Source organism: Triticum urartu, chromosome 4A (genome assembly GCF_056163025.1).
Source record: "Triticum urartu cultivar PI428250 chromosome 4A, HENAU_Tu73, whole genome shotgun sequence".
Taxonomy (NCBI): Eukaryota; Viridiplantae; Streptophyta; class Magnoliopsida; order Poales; family Poaceae; genus Triticum; species Triticum urartu.
Genome location: NC_141876.1, coordinates 294,404,392 through 294,422,981, shown reverse-complemented (window position 1 = coordinate 294,422,981; position 18,590 = coordinate 294,404,392). Strand labels below are relative to the sequence as shown.

Here is an 18,590-nt window from a genome sequence, read left to right as displayed (position 1 = left end):
ACAATTGGGTACACCTTCTATCATAGATCCGAAGGCAAGACATTCGTTGCTAAGAATGGATCCTTTCTAGAGAAGGAGTTTCTCTCGAAAGAAGTGAGTGGGAGGAAAGTAGAACTTGATGAGGTAACAGTACCTCCTCCCTTATTAAGTAGTTCATCACAGAAATCTGTTCCTGTGACTCCTACACCAATTAGTGAGGAAGCTAATGATGATGATCATATAACTTCAGATCAAATTACTACCGAACCTCGTAGGTCAACCAAAGTGAGAGCAGCACAAGAGTGGTACGGTAATCCTGTTCTGGATGTCATGTTACTTGACCATGACGAACCTACGAACTATGATGAAGCGATGATGAGCCCAGATTCCACGAAGTGGCTTGAGGCCATGAAATCTGAGATGGGATCCATGTATGAGAACAAAGTATGGACTTTGATTAACTTGCCCGATGATCGGTGAGTCATTAAGAATAAATGGATCTTCAAGAGGAAGACAGACGCTGATAGTAGTGTTACTATCTACAAAGCTTGAATTGTCGCAAAATGTTTTCGACAAGTTCAAGGTGTTGACTACGATGAGATTTTCTCACTCGTATCGATGCTTAAAAGTCTATCCGAATCATGTTAGCAGTTTCCGCATTTTATGAAATTTGGCAAATGGATGTCAAAACTGCATTCCTTAATGGATTTCTTGAAGAAGAGTTGTAGATGATGCAACAAGAAGGTTTTGTCAATCCTAAAGGTGCTAACAAAGTGTGCGAGCTCTAGCGATCCATCTATGGACTGGTGCAAGCATCTCGGAGTTGGAATATATACTTTGATAAAGTGATCAAAGCATATGGTTTTATACAGACTTGCGGTGAAGCCTATATTTACAAGAAGGTGAGTGGGAGCAGTACATCATTTCTGATAAGTATATGTGAATGACATATTGTTGATCGGAAATAATGTAGAATTTTTTGGAAAGCATAAAGGAGTGTCTGAAAAGAGTTTTTCAAAGAAAGACCTCGATGAAGCTACTTACACATTGAGCATCAATATCTATAGAGATAGATCAAGACGCTTGATAAGATTTTTCAATGAGTACATACCTTGACAAAGTTTTTGAAGTAGTTCAAAATGGAATAGTCAAAGAAGGAGTTCTTGCCTGTGTTGCTAGGTACGAAGTTGAGTAAAGACTCAAAACCCGACCACAGCAGAAAACAGAAAGAGAATGAGAAGTCATTTCCTATGCCTCAGTCATAGGTTCTATAAATTATGCTATGCCGTTTACTAGTCCTATTGTATACCTTAGTATCTTTCTGGCAAGGGAGTACAATAGTGATCTAGGAGTAGATCACTGGAAAACGGTCAAAAATTATCCTTAGAGGACTAAGGAAATATTTCTCGGTTATGGAGGTGATGAAAGAGTTCGTCATAAAGAGTTACGTCGATGCAGGCTTTTTACATCGATCTAGATGACTCTAAGTCTTGATCTGGATACATATTGAAAGTGAGAGCAATTAGCTAGAGTAGCTCCGTGCAGAACATTGTAGACATAGAAATTTGCGAAATACATACGGATCTGAATGTTGCAGACCCATAGGCTAAACTTCTCTCACAAGCAAAACACGATCACTCTTTGGGTGTTAATCACATAGTGATGTGAACTTGATTATTGACTCTAGTAAACCCTTTGGGTATTAGTCACATGGAGATGTGAACTAATCACATAAAGATGTGAACTAGATTATTGACTCTAGTGCAAGTGGGAGACTGAAGGAAATATGCCCTAGAGGCAATAATAAAGTTATTATTTATTTCCTTATTTCATGATAAATGTTTATTATTCATTCTAGAATTATATTAACCGAAAACATAATACATGTGTGAATACATAGACAAACAGAGTGTCACTAGTATGCCTCAACTTGACTAGCTCGTTGGTCAAAGATGGTTATGTTTCCTAACCATAGACATGAGTTGTCATTTGATAAACGGGATTACATCATTAGGAGAATTGTGTGATTTACTTGACCCATTTTGTTAGCTTAGCACTTGATCGTTTAGTTTACTGCTATTGCATTCTCCATGACTTATACATGTTCCTATGACTATGAGATTATGCAACTCCCGAATACCAAAAGAACACTTTGTGTGCTACCAAACGTCACAACATAACTAGGTGATTATAAAGGTGCTCTACAGGTGTCTCCGATGGTGTTTGTTGAGTTGGCATAGATCAAGAATATGATTTGTCACTCCGATTGTCAAAGAGGTATCTCTGGGCCCTCTCGGTAATGCACATCACTATAAGCCTTGCAAGCAATGTGACTAATGAGTTAGTTACGTGATGATGCACTACAGAACGAGTAAAGAGACTTGCCGGTAATGAGATTGAGCTAGGTATTGAGATACCAACGATCGAATCTCGGGCAAGTAACATACCGATGACAAAGGGAACAACGTATGTTGTTATGCCGTTTCACCAATAAAGATCTTCGTAGAATATGTAGGAACCAATATGAGCATCTAGGTTCCGCTATTGGTTATTGACCGGAGACGAGTCTAGGTCATGTCTACATAGTTCTCGAACCCGTAGGGTCCGCACGCTTAAAGTTCGGTGACGATCGATATTATGAGTTTATGTGTTTTTATGTACCGAAGGTAGTTAGGAGTCCCGGATGAGATCGGGGACATGACGAGGAGTCTCGAAATGGTCGAGACGTAAAGATCGATATATTGGACGACTATATTCGGACATCGGAAAGGTTCCGAGTGATTCTGGTATTTTTCGGAGTACCGGGGAGTTACGGGAATACGAGGAAGAAGTAATGGGCCTCATGGTCCAAGTGGTGGAAGTGAGGAGGCAGGGCGCGTGCCCCCCCTAGACCAAACCAAATTGGACTAGGGGACCGGCCCCCTTTCCCCCTTTTCCTCCCTCTCCTTCCTTCTCCTCTTCCCCCTTCCTTTCCTCCTCCTAGTATGAGTAGGAAAGGGGAGTCCTACTCCTACTAGGAGGAGGACTCCCCCTCTAGGCGCGCCCTACAGGGGCCGGCCGGCCTCCCCCTTGCTCCTTTATATACAGGGGCAGGGGGGCACCCTAGGACACATAAGTTGATCATTGATCTCTCCCAGCCATGTGCGGTACCCCCCTCCACCATAATCAGCCTCGGTCATACTGTAGCGGTGCTTAGGAGAAGCCCTGCGACGGTTGCTTCATCAACATCGTCACCATGCCGTCGTGCTGACGAAACTCTCCCTCGAGCTTTACTGGATCGTGAGTTTGCGGGACATCACCGAGCTGAACGTGTGCTGAACGCGGAGGTGTCGTACGTTCGGTACCGAGGATCGGTCGATCGTGAAGACGTACGACTACATCAATCGCGTTGACATAACGCTTTCGCTTAACGGTCTACGAGTGCACGTGGACAACTCTCCCCTCTCGTTGCTATGCATCACCATGATCTTGCATGTGCGTTGGAATTTTTTTGAAATTGCTACGTTCCTCAACAGTGGTATCAGAACCAGGTTTATGCGTAGATGTTATATGCACGAGTAGAACACAAGTGAGTTGTGGGCGATACAAGTCATACTGCTTACCGGCATATCATACTTTGGTTCGGCGGTATTGTTGGATGAAGCGGCCCGGACCAACATTACGCGTACGCTTACGCGAGACTGGTTCTATCGACGTGCTTTGCACACAGGTGGCTGGCGGGTGTCAATTTCTCCAATTTTAGTTGAACCGAGTGTGGCTACGCCCGGTACTTGTGAAGGTTAAAACAACACTAACTTGACGAACTATCGTTGTGGTTTTGATGCGTAGGTAAGAACGGTTCTTGCTCAGCCCGTAGCAGCCACGTAAAACTTGCAACAACAAAGTAGAGGACGTCTAACTTGTTTTTGCAGGACATATTGTGATGTGATATGGTCAAAACATGATGCTATATTTATTGTATGAGATGATCATGTTTTGTAACAGAGTTATCGGCAACTGGCAGGAGCCATATGGTTGTCGCTTTATTGTATGCAATGCAATCGCCCTGTAATTGCTTTACTTTATCACTAAGCGGTAGCGATAGTCATAGAAGCAATAGATGACGGGACAACAACGATGCTACGATGGAGATCAAGGTGTCGCGCCGGTGACGATGGTGATCATGACGTTGCTTTGGAGATGGAGATCAAAGGCACAAGATGATGATGGCCATATCATATCACTTATATTGATTGCATGTGATGTTTATTCTTTATGCATCTTATTTTGCTTTGTTTGACGGTAGCATTATAAGATGATCTCTCACTAAATTTCAAGGTAAAAGTGTTCTCCCTAAGTATGCACCGTTGCCGAAGTTCGTTGTGCTGAGACACCACGTGATGATCGGGTGAGATAAGCTCAACTTTCATCTACAATGGGTGTAAGACAATTTTACACACGCAAAATACTCGGGTTAAACTTGACGAGCCTAGCATATGCAGATATGGCCTCGAAACACTGGAGACCGAAAGGTCGAGCGTGAATCATATAGTAGATATGATCAACATAGTGATGTTCACCATTGAAAACTACTCCATCTCACATGATGATTGGACATGGTTTAGTTGATTTAGATCACGTGATCATTTAGATGACTAGAGGGATGTCTATCTAAGTGGGAGTTCTTAAGTAATATGATTAATTAAACTTTAATTTATCATGAATTTAGTCCTGATAGTATTTGCATAACTATGTTATAGATCAATAGCTCGCAATGTAGCTCCCCGTTTATTTTGATATGGTCCTAGAGAAAAACTAAGTTGAAAGATGTTAGTAGCAATGATGCAGACTGGATCCGTGGTCTGAGGATTATCCTCATTGCTGCACAGAAGAATTATGTCCTTTATGCACCGCTAGGTGACAGACCGGTTGCAGGAGCAGATGCAGACGTTATGAACGTTTGGCGAGCTCGATATGATGACTACTTGATAGTTTAGTGCACCATGCTTTACGGCTTAGAATCAGGGCTTCAAAGACGTTTTGAACGCCATAGAGCATATGAGATGTTGAGTTGGCATATATCAAGAATAGGATTTGTCACTCCAATTGTCGCAGAGGTATCTCTGGGCCCTCTCGGTAAGGCACATCACTATAAGCCTTGCAAGCAATGTGACTAATGACTTAGTTACGGGATGATGCACCATAGAACAAGTAAAGAAACTTGCCGGTAACGAGATTGAGCTAGGTATTCAGATACCGACGATCGAATCTCAGGAAAGTAACATACCGATGACAAAGGGAACAACGTATGTTGTTATGCGGTTTGACCGACAAAGATCTTGGTAGGATATGTAGGAACCAATATGAGCATCCAGGTTCCTCTATTGGTTATTGACCGGAGACGAGTCTCGGTCATGTCTAGATAGTTCTCGAACACGTAGGGTCCACACGCTTAAAGTTCAGTGACGATCGGTATTATGAGTTTATGTGTTTTGATGTACCGAAGGTAGTTCGGAGTCCCGGATGAGATCCGAGACATGACGAGGAGTCTCGAAATGGTCGAGACGTAAAGATAGATATATTGGACGACTATATTCGGACATCGGAAAGGTTCTGAGTGATTCGGGTATTTTTCGGAGTACCGGGGAGTTACAGGGATACGAGGAAGAAGTAATGGGCCTCATGGGCTAAGTGGTGGAATTGAGGAGGTAGGGCGCACGGCCCCCCTAACCCAAACCGAACTGGACTAGGGGGTTGGCCCCCTTTCCCCCTTTTCCTCCATCTCCTTCCTTCTCCTCTTCCCCCTTCCTTTCCTCCTCCTAGTAGGAGTAGGAAAGGGGAGTCCTACTCCTACTAGGAGGAGGACCCCTCCTCCTGGCGCGCCCTACAGGGGCCGGCTGGCCTCCCCCTTGCTCCTTTATATATGGGGGCAGGGGCACCCTAGGACATAGAAGTTGATCATTGATATCTCCTAGCCGTGTGCGGTGCCCCCCCTCCACCATAATCCACCTCGGTCATACTGTAGCGGTGCTTAGGCAAAGCCCGGCGATGGTAGCTTCATCAACATCATCACCACGCCGTCGTGCTGACGAAACTCTCCCTTGAGCTCTACTGGATCATGAGTTCGTGGGACGTCACCGAGCTGAACATGTGCTGAATGCGGAGGTGTCGTACGTTCGGTACTGAGGATCGGTCGATCATGAAGACGTACAACTACATCAACCACGTCCACGTTGTCATAACGCTTCCGCTTAATGTTCTACGAGGGTACATGGACGACTCTCCCCTCTCGTTGCTATGCATCACCATGATCTTGCGTGTGCGTAGGATTTTTTTTGAAATTACTACGTTCCTCAACAATAAGTATATGAAATCTCAAAAAGAAATTAAGTGGGTGTGCATCCAACTTGCTTGCTCATGAAGACCTAGGGCATTTGAGGAAGCCCATCATTGGAATATACAAGCCAAATTCTATAATGAAAATTCCCACTATTATATGAAAGTGACAACATAGGAGACTCTCTATCATGAAGATCATGGTGCTACTTTGAAGCACAAGTGTGGTAAAAGGATAGTAGCATTTCCCCTTCTCTCTTTTTCTCTCATTTTTTTGCTTTTTTGGGGTCCTCTCTCTTTTTTTGGCCTCCTTTTTTATTTTTAATTTTTTTTCCGTCTGGAGTCTCAACCCGGCTTGTGGGGGAATCATAGTCTCCATCATCCTTCCCTCACTGGGACAATGCTCTAATAATGATGATCATTACACTTTTATTTACTTACAACCCAAGAATTACAACTCAATATTTAGAACAAAATATGACTTTATATGAATGCCTCCAGCGGTGTACCGGGATGTGCAATGACTCAAGAGTGACATGTATGAAAGATTTATGAAAGGTGGCTTTGCCACAAATACGATGTTAACTACATGACCATGCAAAGAAATATGACAATGATGAAGCATGTCATAATAAACGGAACGGTGGAAAGTTGCATGGCAGTATATCTTGCAATGGCTATGGAAATGCCATAATAGGTAGGTATGGTGGCTGTCTTGAGGAAGGTATATGGTGGGTGTATGGTACCGGCGAAAGTTGCACGGCACCAGAGAGGCTAGCAATGGTGGAATGGTGAGAGTGCGCATAATCCATGGACTCAACACTAGTCATAAAGAACTCATATACTTATTGCAAAAATCTACAAGTCATCAAAACAAAGTACCATGCGCATGCTCCTAGGGGAAGGGTTGGTAGGAGTTAACCATCGCGCGATCTCGATGTCCACTCATAAGGAAGACAATCAATAAATACCTCATGATCCAACATCATCACATAACGGTTCACCATACGTGCATGCTACGGGAATCACAAACTTTAACACAAGTATCTCTCAAATTCACAACAACTCCACAAGCATGACTCTAATATCACCATCTTCATATCTCAAAACAGTCATAAAGAATCAAACTTCTCATAGTATTCAATGCACTTTATATGAATGTTTTTATTATATCCCTCTTGGATGCCTATCATATTAGGACTAAATTCATAACCTAAGCAAATTACCATGTTTTTAAGACTCTCAAAATAATATAAGTGAAGCATGACAGTTCATCAATTTCTTCAAAATAATACCACCGTTGTGCTCTAAAAAGATATAAGTGAAGCACTAGAGCAAATGACGAACTACTCCGAAAGATATAAGTGAAGATCAATGAGTAGTCGAATAATTATGCAACTATGTGAAGACTCTCTAACATTTAACAAGAATCAACTAGCATAGGAAGGCAAAACAAGCATAACTTCAAAACTTGTAACACATAGAGAGGAAACTTGATATTATTGCAATTCCTACAAGCATATATTCCACCCTCATAATAATTTTCAGTAGAATCATGAATAAATTCAACAATATAACCATCACATAGAGCATTCTTTTCATGATCTATAAGCATAGAAAATTTACTACTCTCCACATAACCAAAATTCTTCTCATTCGAAATAGTGGGAGTATCATAAGAAACTCGAATACTATAAATTGTTTCCACATTAAAATAGTAATGTTGAGAAAAATGGTAATCATAATCATGAAAAGTTTGGTAAATATAATCATCACTACTTTTTATAACATAAGTATCATCACAATAATCATCATAAGTAGCAACTTTGTTCTCATCATAATCAATTGAAACCTCTTCCAAGATAGTGGAATCATTACTAAATAAAGTCATGACCTCTCCAAATCCAATTTTAAATAATTATCACAATAAGATTCAACATCCTCCAAAATAGTGGGATCATTACTTCCTAAAGTTGACACTCTTCCAAACCCACTTTCATCAATATACTCATCATAAATAGGAGGCATGCTATCATCATAATAAATTTGCTCATCAAAACTTAGAAGACTAAAAATATCATCTTCATTAAACATAGCATCCCCAAGCTTGGTCCTTTTCATATCATAAGCATAATCACTATCATCATTAATAGTATGGATAGCACCAATAGTACAGCAATTATCATCATCACAATGAGTAATAGGAGCAACATCATTTAGGAGGGATACCTTTTTACCTTTGCTTCTTTGTCTTTTCTTTTTCTTCTTTGCATCATGTGTGGGTTTAATCCTCTTTTGGAGCTCCTTATTAATGAGATTGGTTGAATAGAAAGCTCCTCCTCGTTACCTGATTCATCATAAGAAAGAATAGGAGGATATTGGGAAATCTCTTCCCTTTCATTAGTATTCTCTCCATCTTCTATTTGTTTTCTTGTCTTTATGTAATTGGCAACATAAGGATTTTCAATGCAATTCACTGCACAATACATATAAATTTCCTCTAGATCAAAATCAAGAACTTTATCCAGAACAAATTCTGGAAGATCATTAGTTATACGTTTCATTTGTTCATAACCCACAAGCAAACTAAGTTCATTATGATGCGCAAGGGAAATCAAGTCATCACAATTTTTGGACACGATTTGATCATGAAAAAATTTCCATTGGAGATTTAAATGATCACATTCATTGCAAAGTTCACAAGGATGGCAAATTTTTTTAAATTTTCAGCACAAGCATGTAGCCTCTCTTGCAACCATTTAGTTTCTAAATACTTATGCCTCTTGCAAAATCTATCTTCCCTATTTGTGTGTGCTTGCAAGCTCTATGCACTCCACAAAAATTGACATGCTTATAAGAGATATTTTTATCATGACTAGTGCAATCATCATTAGTACTATGGATATTCAAAGAGTTCATACTAACAACATTGCAATCATGCTCATCATGCAAAGATTGTATGCCAAAATTTTATTGCATTCTTCTTCTAACACTTTGGCACAATTATCGGAATCCTTATTTTCATGAAAGACATTAAAAAGATGGAGCACATGAGGCACCCTCAATCCCATTTTCTTTTTGTAGTTTTCATTTATAAACTAACTAGTGATAAAACAAGAAACTAAAAGATTCGATTGCAAGATCTAAAGATATACCTTCAAGCAATAACCTCCCCGGCAACGACGCCAGAAAAGAGCTTGATGTCTACTACATAACCTTCTTCTTGTAGACGTTGTTGGGCCTCCAAGTGCAGAGGTTTCTAAGACAGTAGAAATTTCCCTCAAATGGATGACCTAAGGTTTATCAATCCATGGGAGGTGTAGGATGAAGATGGTCTCTCTCAAACAACCCTACAACCAAATAACAAAGAGTCTCTTGTGTCCCCAACACACCCAATACAATGGTCAATTGTATAGGTGCACTAGTTCGGCGAAGAGATGGTGATACAAGTGCAATATCGATGGTACATATAGGTTTTTATAATCTGAAATTATAAAACCAGCAAGGTAACTAATGATAAAAGTGAGCGAAAACGGTATTGCAATGCATTGAAACAAGGCCTAGGGTTCATACTTTCACTAGTGCAAGTTCTCTCAACAAGTATAACATAATTAGATCATATAACTATCCCTCAACATGCAACAAAAAGTCACTCCAAAGTCACTAATAGCGGAGAACAAACGAAGAGATTATTGTAGGGTACGAAACCATCTCAAAGTTATTCTTTCCGATCAATCCATTGGGCTATTCCTATAAGTGTCACAAATAGCCCTAGAGTTCGTAGAAAAATAACACCTAAAGACACTAATCAACCAAAACCCTAATGTCACCTAGATACTCCAATGTCACCTCAAGTATCCGCGGGTATGATTATACGATATGCATCATACAAACTCAGATCCATCTATTCAACCAACACAAAGAACTTCAAAGAGTACCCCAAAGTTTCTACCGAAGAGTCAAGACGAAAACGTGTGCCAACCCCTATGCATAGATTCCCAAGGTCACGAAACCCGCAAGTTGATCACCAAAACATACATCAAGTGAATCAATAGAATACCCCATTGTCACCACAGGTATCCCACGCAAGACATACATCAAGTGTTCTCAAATCCTTAAAGACTCAATCCGATAAGATAACTTCAAAGGGAAAACTCAATCCATTACAAGAAGGTAGAGGGGGAGAAACATCATAAGATCCAACTATAGTAGCAAAGCTCGTGGTACATCAAGATCATGCCAAATCAAGAACACGAGAGAGAGGGAGATCAAATACATAGCTACTGGTACATAACCTCAGCCCCGAGGGGGAACTACTCCCTCCTCGTCATGGAGAGCCAGGATGATGAAGATGGCCACCGGTGACAATTCCCCCTCCGGTAGGGTGCCGGAACAGGATCCCGATTGGTTTTTGGTGGCTATAGAGGCTTGTAGCGGCGGAACTCCTGATATAGGTTTGTTTTCGAGGGTTTATGTATTTATAGGAATTTTTGGCGCCAGTCTCATGTTAGGGGGGTCTCCGAGTCATCCACGAGGCAGGGGGCGCGCCCAGGGGGTAGGGTGTGCCCTCCACCCTCGTGGATGGCTCGGGACTCTTCTGTCCCAACTATTTTACTCTGGGGGCTTCTTTTGGTCCATAAAAAATCATCAAAAATTGGCACGTCAATTGGACTCCGTTTGATATTCCTTTTCTGTAAAACTCAAAAACAAGGAAAAAAACAGAAACTGGCACTGGGCTCTAGGTTAATAGGTTAGTCCCAAAAATCATGTAAAATAGCATATAAATGCATATGACACATCCAAGATGGATAATATAATAACATGGAACAATAAAAATTATAGATACATTGGAGACGTATCAGTGTTTCAAAAGGGTTATCAATTATTGATTTTCACAAAGGTTATAAGCCGCCGGGTTACAAAAATCCCGGATTATAATGGATGCGCGTTAAGTCGCCATCGGCCATGAGCCACTGAGTATTTAAACTCCAGATTTACTTGTCAACCGATAAGGTATTCAAATCTTTAATAGCCAAACTTGGTTGGTTTGTCGTGATGATATTGAATGATTAAGGTTTTCATACCGGATTATATTATTCAGATATTGAATAGCCAACATGGCTGGATTTTTGTTATGGTTATCAATAACCAGTATTATGATTGAGGTTTTCAAAGTCACTTCAGCGCAATGGCTATTATTTTATCAATGGATATGATTTATTCTACAATGGAAGGAATAGTCCTGAGTCGCTGCAGGCTTACGACCCGGCACTTGGGGGCTACATTATTCAAGTTGAGATTACATCAAATATGCAAGTCCCATGTCACTGCCAGCATGCACCATGGCACTTGGGGGCTAATGCAAAGTCATTTTTTGCTCACCTTATTGAAGACCCTACTCATCACATTGTAATGAGCCAGCCCTTGGGGGCTACTAATTGCTCCTATCAAAAATTCAAAGTACACAAGCTTTAATCCATTATATTGAAGGGTCCATTGCTTAGTTGGTAGAGCACAAGACTCTTAACCTTGTGGTCGTGGGTTCAAGCCCTACATTGGAGGCTACATCCTATGATGTTATTTTCATTGATCATATATGCAAAGTCCCTGCTCATTATTACATAATGACCCGACCCTTGGGGGCTACACTGGTTGAAGTTCTTATGAGCATAAGGAAATTACAAGTCCCAGGTTGCTGCAAGCAGGACAACCCGGCACTTGGGGCTACATATGTGGAATATTCAATATTGACTAGTGATTGAGATGAACAACCTGGATTTCTTCAACGTTGCAACATTTATGTTAAAGCAAGTCTTAAGTTGTTACTACGCTCCCTCTTTAAGACCTGGGGACTACAAGTGATATGCATATATGAGAGGTACGCTTTCAAGCTTGATGTTAGCAACAATTATGACCCGGTGCCATCAATATTTACAAACCGACAATTTTGGCACTGATAAACTGGCAAGTTCTACATCTTCAAGCCGGATGAAAATCAGATGAGTATTTCAAGACCAATCTCTCCCTAATAATAAAGCACGAATTGAGTCTCCGGGTTCACCGTCACGGCATTTTTACACAAAGGCCCCTCACTCTTTTTAAAATCAACCCGCACTCCATGATGTTTCATCTATTAAGTGAAACAAAAACGATTCTACATGCACCCGTCTCTCTATCCCCACGAGAACACGAACCATCCCGGCCACCCGGCGCTAGGGTTCCCTCCGCCGTCGCGCCACATCCCTCCGCTCCCAGCAACCCTGTCCACTCTCTCCCATCCCCAGTCGTCGTCGTAGCCCCTCGCCGCCGTTCGATATCCAAGACGGAGCCTCGGCCGACAGCTCCTTGGAGCACGCCGCCCGCCAGTGGATGCCCTGATTCTGCGCGACCCCGCCAGAGACTCACCTCGCCACCTTGGCGCCTCCCGAAGGATCTCCGCCACCGCCTAGCGCTTCTGTGCGCAAGGATGCCGACGCCTCTCCTTGGTACCTCTATCTCCACTCCCTCTGGGCGCTTCTCACTGCTCCACACCCCTTTCCTCTCCCATCCTGTCCAATGCGGCTCATGGCCTGCTACAAACGCTTGCCGTCTCCCGTGCAGGCCCTCCTGGCGGACAGCCTCCAGCCCACACAAGCTTCCCTGTTTTGGCTCTGTTGGCTACCATGGTTGAGTAGAGCGAGGTGATCGAGAGGGGAAATAGTCACTTGATTTTTGCGGATTATGTTGGGCATGGAGATTGATCTTAACTTTTTGGTTGTCCGCAGATTCAATGATGACAACACGCACACCTTTCCCTGATGCTTGGGCAAAGGCATGTATGTCCGATGTGCAGGCAAAACTTTATAGATGCAGATTACATACATTAGAAATTGCCAACTCGGTGGATGATAAATACTATGACTTGGGACTCAGAAAAAAGATCAACACGTAGGTATGGGAGTTCGGAATATCCAACATTCCCTAGCTACTTCCTAATTGCTTTACGCACTACCTGCAATTGCAAGCTCAATGTGCTTACATTTCAATTAGCTAAATCTCTTTGTTGGCAATAGTTAATAGGTTAGGTGAAGTTTAGAACAATATGTCAATATGGTAAAGCCTTATTTTATTTAGGCTAGCAGCCTGCTATATAAATTATAAGGTGTGTAAAAAATCTCAGTTAGCTGTGCATGGCTTCCTTTGATCGGATCGTCGCTTGAGTAGACGATTTGCCATACACCAAGCTACTACAGGCTGATCACAGTTTAGCCAAGACGAAACTCTCACATATGAGATAGCTACTAGATCAATAGTTCAATTGTTTGCCTCAGGCCATAACCTTGATAACGATAATTTTTTTCTTGTACTTACAGATGCAGATTACATAGATCAGGACTTGCTAACTCGGCATATGACACATACTAAACGACATCAACACGTAGGTATGAGAGTTCGGAATATCCAACATTTGCTAACTACTTTTTAATTGCTTCGTCCTCTACCTGCAATTACAACTTCAGTGTGCTTGATTTTCAATTAGCCAAGTGCATTTGTTGGTTTTAGTTCTTTTCTATATACAATTAATTATCAATAGGTTTGATGATACTTCAGAACAACATGTCAATGTTAGAGGCTTATTTTATTTTATTTGGACTAGCAGTTTTTGTTCTGCCAATAGAAATAATAAATGAGGGATTTCCCCAGTTTTTTTCTCTCATGTTGTTTTGACCATGATGTACCAGATTTTCAATGTGGAAAACAATTAGAATTGCACTTTTCAGGGGATGTACTTTAGTTGGTGTGCATGCCTTGGTTCATTGTTGCCTAGACAAGCTAGAGAATTTTTGCTGTGAGAAAATGTATGGACATTTGATGATTAGGGTTAAGAAAATATTATGATAACATGGTTTGGCTTAATACACTAGGTTGTTCACTACCTTGAGGAGCTCGAGAAACTTATTGAAGTGCTTATATTTTAATTATAAGTTTTGATTCTTATGTTGGAGACATGACTATGCAAGGAAGTGGTGAGAGAATTTTGCAGTAGCTTTATAGTGATGTTTAGATAATTACCATTTAGATTAACAAAGAAAACAACTGGGAGCTGCTTTTAGAATTTCATTTATTATTTGTTAGACCATGATCATCTGCCGATAATTATTTTCCTCAATAGTTTTTCCTTTATTACTGATATTTTCATGTCATTTCAATTGATGCACCCTAATCTAATATCTACAAACTTCATTTACACAACACAATTGATTGTTGCTGATGTAGGTGAGACCATTGACTATTAGAGGTGAGTTGGCAAGCTGTTTTCTTCTATGGTTTGGCATGTAACTTTGTGTTCTCTAGCTCTTTTTAGTTTTATATTTTTCTAACAAACAAGACCAATCTTACCTTAAGAAGAAAAGCATCATTATAACCATGAAAAAAAATCTACTTAAATGTAAGGCTTTTGTTCGTCTATTAAGTCATTACCCGTCTAAACGAGACACAGAAATAATGAATTCTTACATGGTAAGTTTTTGTTTCATTTTCATTCTTTGCCTTATACCGTGTTGGAAAAGAAGTTCAATTGTTTTTTTCTTCACAATGTACCAAAGATTCTGATGAAAGATGCTTATTTTTCTCTCAGCTTCAAGAAACAGTCACTATATACTCTGTTTTGTATATATTATGTAGTTGTAAGGAGATGTTTTATTTTCTTTATATGCTACTATTTAACATCTTGGAAGAGTCCTGAATTTATTGGAGACAACAAAGTGGGCGCACCATTTGAGTTATTTGGCACCTTGATGCAGCAAATCAACACATGTTTGAGCTACAACGTATGTCACTTAAATAAATGTAACGTGATTTACCCCTTTATTTCTTTATCTCGAGAGACAATGTAGATATATGCATGTGTTTACATTTGTTGTGGTTGCATGTATCCTTGACTTTTGTTAGGCTGGGGACAAGAGTATCAATTTGTATAATGCTAATAATGTTGTCACATAATAGTGTAATGTATGTGTTATTGTGATGTTATCCAGTCAAACTCTTTAGAAAACAATGGTCGCTGCCAGAAGTTGGCTGGGGTGATTGTTGAATATAGATGGGAGCTTCTTTGAGGAAAGCCAAACAAGTGGCCGGGGATGTATCTCGCGGGACTCGATGGTTACAGTTTGGGGAGCAGCAGAGTTGCTTGCTAGCATCTTTTTTTCTTGCATCTACGAACTGATGATGCTTTACTTGCTATTGGTTCCCGTGGTAGTACATTATGGCTCACTGTTGTTTATGCTCGGACAGCAGCAGAGGAATAGACTCGACAAGGAAGGGAGCTACTCCAGTGTAGTCGGTGGAATTGACTGGCAAAGTAAATCATGAAGCTCCTGGTTGGACCAAGAGGTAATTCCCTGTTTTCCCTGCACCATGCATTAGTTGATGTAGAATATTTGTGCGTCCAAATAACAACATGAATTTGGTTTTAGTAGTTTCTGAATTATAGCATCAGAAAAATTATGTGGCTTATTTTGGTAGCATTCGTGATGGACCAATATTGTGTTGAAGGCTAAGAATTGGGGCTGCACCTCCTACAACAGTCAGTTTCGTCGGTGGCCTACCAACAACACTGGTGAAGGAATAAGGGTGGCCCGAGACCAATAATAGGGGGCTCTTGAACTGGCAAAGCAAGAAGCCACCATCGCTTCATTGTCCCCAGAGATCGTTTGGTGATGTCCGATGGATATCATGTGACGGAGTGGAGACGCACACTCCCCTGCCCCAACTTTGGTGCCGCCACCTACCAATGCGGGGCACAGTCCTTCCTGACCCAGCCTACATCTTGATTGTAAATTTCTCTCACCTTCTATCTCGTGTTCATGTGGTCGTATTGATTTTGCCTTTTGAGAAGTGTTGAAAGAAGATTATGTGCTTCAGACGACTGAATGTCCGGTAATATCATCAACCTTCAGCCAGCAGCGGCTCCGAACTCTATCACCTCAAATGGTTTAGCATAGATCAGTCACATGTGAGGACGAAAGCTTGGATCAGCTTCTGTAGTCGCTATCTTTCATTTACAACCGAGTTTTCTTATGGTTATAGGATAGAAACTTTGTATTATTTTGCCATCTTCTTTCCTTCATGAAACTAGCTGCAGCAAGTAGCAATTTAAATTGATGCGAGAAAGTATCTATCTTTAATGTCCAACTGAAGATTTTCCAGTTGAAAACATCAACCAAGATACAACAAATCCTCATGGCCAGCAATCTTACCGTTATAAAGTTTCAGTCATCCTTTTAGATAATTAGGCCTGAGCTCGTTAACTTCCCATCTTAAGAAACTATTGTCAAGGTAGTAGTGGATGCTGCAATTGATAATTACTTGTGCTCTGAGATGGTGGCTCCTGAAAATGATTCATCACATCCTTGTGATTTTGAAGACAAAAAAGAAAGAGAGTTCTCTTACTTGCTGGATATACTATTACTAATTGCTTCTGCATTGAGTATCAGCTATATAAGGTGCGCCGGTCCCTTTGACTATTTTGCATGCAATGATATGTTTGGCATGCTTGAAAAAATACAAGAAACTTACTAAGTGGTCAAGGGCACAAAGTAAAACTTACTGTAACTTAGCTACCAATGTGACATACTACTGGTCAGGTTTACCACTCACCATTAATATGCTGATGGAGTTCTCCAATTCTAAAACAAATTCACCATGCATTGAATGGATCATTCAATTGTGCAATGCAAATGGTGTGTCCTCTGTTAGTCAGAGGATCTGAGAATCGGGATAGATCAGGATGGGTTTCATATGTGAAATTTTGCTTAATGGATGCTCCAAGTTTCCTCTAATCAGCAGACCTATGGGATATGGGCCTCTGTTTGCCCCTGGTACTCCTGATGCAGGATCTACACTTCCAGTTTGACTACCTGAGGGAAGGGTCTCGCTTCAGTTGCTTTGGGTCATTATATGTTTTTTTGTTGAAGGGTGGTACATGGGCTTAACCGCGTCCAGAACTGAACTTTAGTAGTAGGGACAGCAAAATTATCTAAAAAATACCGTATAAATGGTCATAGAGTGCCAAATAGTTAAGAAAAACTGTAAAGAAATGCGAACCGAAAGGAAGGGGCAAATTGTTTTCTAATGTTAGAAGTCCGATTGAACACTGTAGTGGTTATCTTATTTCTGTTGGCTCTATGATAACCTTCTTATATATGCAAGTTACTCTGAAGCAGCAAGATAAACAAGGTGATGTATCATGAAAATAGGGTCTATGTAGCATAATCTAATTTGTGTATCTTTTCTCCTACATTCGTTTCTTTACTTTGGTCCATAAGTTTCCAGAGATCTATTTGAAACAACTAACCTGTCCTACTAGCCCATCCTTTTTTCTAGAATGTATATGCCGTAAAACTGTACTTATTTTTAATATATGTTGAAGCATTTGGTACCAACAGATTTTTCGGCAACTAACATTGCGCATATTTGTCATGGTTGGATTTTGTTTAATATTGAAAACCTAAGATTAGAACTGTATACCGGGGGTCATGGTTAGAAGTTGAATGATAAGGGATGAAATAATTGATTTTGGGTCATAAATCAAATCAAATGTGATGATTCTTTCTCCCGTTGCAACGCACGGGCCCTTTTGCTAGTATTTTTTATTAAGCATTGGAAGCTGAGTCAAATAGATTATGCTTTACAATATTTTTCTGCAATAAGCAAATGTCAAGAAATTGACTATGAAGCTAATCTATTGACCCGGAATTTCCAGAAGAAGTGCCCGGATTTTTCGCATTGGCAAAATTTGAAGATATCTGCTAAAGGAGATTTGCTATGAGTTCATGGGCACATATCAAGAAGGAAATGACAAGGACTTAGGGATGATCAGGTGCCGGTTCAGAAAAACTTTTACCCGGAGCGCAACCTATGAAATATGTTCTTGTGTTTATTTTGCAGGATGAGTTTAACATGGATAAATCCAAATTAAACTGGGGGGATAATGTCGGGGATATACCCCGCGGTGTAACCCAACCGGACTTGGCGACCCACCACTACTAGGGAAAAGCCTAGCAGTAGCGCGGGTGGCCGCGCTACTAGTATGACGCTACATCTAATGTTTAGCAGTAGCATGGGCTAAACCGTGCTGCTGCTGTATCCACTTAGTAGAAGCGCTTGCTTGAAAGGGCGCTACTAGTAATTACTAGTAGCGCCTCTTGCAGCCTGCGCTACTAGTACTATTCCGTATTATATTTCTTTTTATTTCATGTTGTATTAATACACCTTTATACAAGTCTTCATACATCAACAATTTAGAGATTGTTTTT

At 40.7% G+C, this 18,590-nt stretch overlaps 1 long non-coding RNA gene across 3 annotated transcripts; it reads left to right on the top strand.

Moving 5' to 3' along the window:
* Positions 1-12,446: 12,446 nt before the first annotated feature.
* LOC125551357 (uncharacterized) lies at positions 12,447-16,232 on the top strand. Of its 3 annotated transcripts, XR_007302466.2 has the most exons (6): positions 12,447-12,779; positions 12,895-12,974; positions 13,059-13,225; positions 13,647-13,715; positions 14,551-15,666; positions 15,829-16,232. It is a non-coding gene; the product is annotated as an uncharacterized LOC125551357 (long non-coding RNA). The 3 variants fall into 3 exon arrangements; XR_007302465.2 differs by having other exon boundaries at positions 13,647-15,666; XR_007302467.2 differs by having other exon boundaries at positions 13,647-15,666; positions 15,799-16,232.
* Positions 16,233-18,590: the final 2,358 nt, after the last annotated feature.